Raw genomic sequence first — 3,668 nt, forward strand, 5'->3', positions numbered from 1 at the left:
CCATGCACCATTGGTTAACAGTATTTACCTCTGTTCACTTTTTGTTGTTTTTGTTTGATGTACACAAAACACACAGAAAATATATATTCATTTAAATGCCCAAAGGGCACCTTTTGCAAGGCACACAATCTTTCTCATTCTGTGGACCTAGTGTCCTCAGCTGCTAAATCTCTTTATGCCATCCCCTCTGCCTCCGTTTCTGCTATGGATGCTTTTCTGGTTAGGATCCCACTTGTATTATCTCTTCTTGATGGTGCTAGGGTTCTTATTCCACTTTTGCTCTTCCTTCCTGATGGTCCTAGGGTCCTCTGTTCCTGGAATGAAAGATTGACTACTCCTCCCTGTTAGTTTCACATCTTTTTCTCTGCAGATCTGTCAGGTTTCTGCAATGGGAGTGCTCTCTTAACCCTCAATCAGCTTATTCCCATTCAAAATGACTGTGATGGGGTACACGTTGGCCACCCCAAATCAGAAGTCACCTCCTTTCTTGCTTCTGCTCCAAATGTTATTCCTGGTAAGCACTTGATCCACTTACTTATCCCTTTATCTGAAGTTCAGAGTTCCAGGACCATTCTCTAAATCTGTTTCATCAGGTTTTCCCTCTTTGTACTGAAGGAGGGGTGCACAGCTTTTCTGCCTAGTCCACCATCAAGTCCCACTTCATGTGTCTATGATTTGATGATGTTAGGTTACTTGTCCAAAATCATGTAACTAATAAATAGATCAAGGTATGTCTGATCCTTGAGCCTGTGGTCTTTGCATTGTTGTTGTTGTTATGTGTCATTAAGTCGATTCTAACACATAGCAACCCTATGTAGTGTTTCCAAGGAGGGGCAGGTGGGTTTGAACTGCTGACCTTGTGGTTAGCCATCTGGTGCTTATCCTACAGTGCCACACTAGTACCCTGGTCTTTATATTAAAGGAATAAAAGGGGTATGGATCAATAATACAATGTTATGATTGTACAAAGTAAGGAGAGATCACCTTGATTATGTGGAACCAATCAGGTGTTACAGAAGATGAATATTAGTCAAATATCCTAAAATCAGGTAGAATGTTGTCACATGAAAATGAGTTACGACATGGATTAAAGATTTAAGCAAAGAACAAGAGCAAAGGTGTTGTATGGTGGTAGTGGTGGTGGTGGTTATGTGCCATGGGGTCAGTTCCGACTCATAGCCACCCTGTACAGGGTTTCCGAGGCTGAAATCTTCATGGGAGCAGAAAGCCTCATCTTTCTCCCGCAGAACAGCTGGTAGTTTCAAACTTCTGACCTTGCGGTTCTCAGCCCAATTCGTAACCACTACACTTCCAGAGCTCCTTAAAGGTGTTGTATAGCATCCAGTTAATTCTGACTCATAGGGATCTTAAATGACATAGTAGAAATGCCCTAAAGGGTTTCTTAGGCTGTAGTGTTTATAGGCACAAGTCTCCAGGTCTTTTGTCCCACAAAGTGGCTGGTGGATTCAAAATGCCCACTTTTCGTTTAGCAGCCAAGTGCTTAACCATTGGTTCATCAGGGAGTCTATGGGCATTTTAGTTGGGCTGAAATGATATTAGAAAATCTGGGTTAAGACAGAAAAGACAAATCAAAACCATGTCCACCTACTTCACTCTTTACAAAACGAATGTAGGATGGATTAGAGCAAGGAGGAAGGCTAGAAATGGCGCATACGGTTATAAGAACTTTTGTCAAACAATCCATACCAGAGTTGTGGAGCTTATGAGAACCAATTTATGAGAACCAATACAGAATGAACAGTAGAAGATGTGTATGAGTATTTTTTTTTTTTTTAATATCAGTAGTTTCTCTTTGATAAGATGTAGGCATGAGGTTTTAAAGTCTAAGTATGGAGGAATGAGAGTATAGTAAAAGAATTGGAGAAGACAGCAGTAAAAACTGGCCATTCTTACAGTGAACCTTGGGTATACTGAATGTACACAGAAAGTGGATCAGCCGTAGTCACAGAGAGGCTTAGAGCACCTCGCTCTTACTCTCTATGAATCCATTTGACACCATCATTTATCAGTGAATTAAAAAATTACATAGCACTGAACCCAGAACTGTCATGTGATCATACTATATAGTGAGGCAACAGTTTTCTCACCTTTACAGGACCACACAGCCCTTCCATTGCTAAGATATTTTTAGGAGTGTTCCATTTACATGTGTGAGGCTGACTTCTTATGCTAGAACCAAATGCATTAACAGTGGTTTAAAAATGGGACCTTAATTTTCAAATAAATCTCTATTATGTTGTTGTTAAGTGCCGTGAAGTTGGTTTCAGCTCATGATGTTCTTGTTAAGTGCCCTCGAGTTGGTTCCGACCCATAGTGACCCTGTATAGGGTTTCCAAGGAGCGACTGGTGAGCTTGAACCACCAACTTTGTAGTTTAAATGGCTTTGCAGTCTAGCTCATTAACCCACAGTGCCACACTAGAACTTACAGGATTTCAAAGACTTTAAATTTTTATGGGAGCAGAAAATCTCACCTTTCTCATGCACAGTAGCTGGTGGGCCCAAATCTGACTTTGTGGCTAGCAGTCCAGTGCTTATCCTACAGAGCCACTGTGTTCCTAATTCTCTACTATAGAAGTTTATCCAGTAATTCCTGAGTGATGAATTATTCATCAGCCAATGATTCATCCAAAATAATTTTACTTCTTTTTGGTTAAAATCCCAGGTGATTCTTGCTAAAATGTAGATTCTGACTGGATATATCTTTTGTCTTTCTCTTTCTTGCTAACTTTAGTCATAGTTTTGCTTGTCAGACACAAACAGAATCCTGGGATTCACCTTTTCGATGGAAAGGTGGATCTGTTTCTCCTCCAATTAAATCTGGAAATGCATGCGATTGCTTTTATCCACAGAATACAGAGACATTTCAGAATACAGTTCTGAGCCTAGTCTTTGAAAAAACTGACAGCTTTAAACTTTGGTTCTTGGAGTGGAAGTTGTGATATACATCCGGAGTTTTATTCCCCGGTCTCGAAAAGCCCCTCCTCAAGTTCCCCTTTTACTGGGCACTATTCGTTCTGCTGTACATAAGGTCGCTATGGGTCGGTGCTGACTGGATGGCACCTAACAACAACATGGAGTCCTGGTGTGGTGTGGTGCTGTGGGTTAATGCGCCAGACTACAAAGCCGTTTGAACTTCAAGGTCGCTGGTTCAAGCTCACCAGCTGCTATACAGGGTTGCTATGGGTTGGAATCAACTCAATGGCACTTAACAACATCAGCAATGGAGTTTGACAATCCCTCCAGTTCCACAATCTAACCAGAATGGAGCCCATGGGCTTAATGACTGTATTCTTATTTACAGTTCCTCGTCCTAGAACAGATTTCTTTCCTCCCTTCCCCCAATTCATCCTGCTTACATATCCCTGGGTGTGAATCAACAACCTATTTCTGGTCTAGCAATCTCATGAGCCCTTTATTCCTGAAGATGGACTATCTTGAGGATTTCTTACAACAAGACAGTAAGAGCAAAGAAGGAGAGAAAGAGGGAGCCATGATTATAGCTATGGATGGGGGCTAACGAAGCTGGAGGAATCAGGTGACATTTGAGCTAAAGCTGGTTGCCTGAGGAGCAAGACACCTGGAAAGTAGACCAGTCTGGAGCAGCTGGAAGAACAGAAGATAGTTCTTTTTTTTTTTAAAGTTTTTC

The 3,668-nt window shown here is 41.4% G+C and overlaps 1 protein-coding gene across 1 annotated transcript in view; it reads left to right on the forward strand.

Annotated features, from left to right (window-relative positions):
* HNRNPL (heterogeneous nuclear ribonucleoprotein L) overlaps positions 1-3,668 on the forward strand; it is a 24,255-nt gene that overhangs the window by 306 nt on the left and 20,281 nt on the right. The window lies entirely within an intron of this gene.

The sequence above is a fragment of the Chrysochloris asiatica genome, unplaced genomic scaffold (genome assembly GCF_000296735.1).
Source record: "Chrysochloris asiatica unplaced genomic scaffold, ChrAsi1.0 scaffold00168, whole genome shotgun sequence".
Classification (NCBI taxonomy): Eukaryota; Metazoa; Chordata; class Mammalia; order Afrosoricida; family Chrysochloridae; genus Chrysochloris; species Chrysochloris asiatica.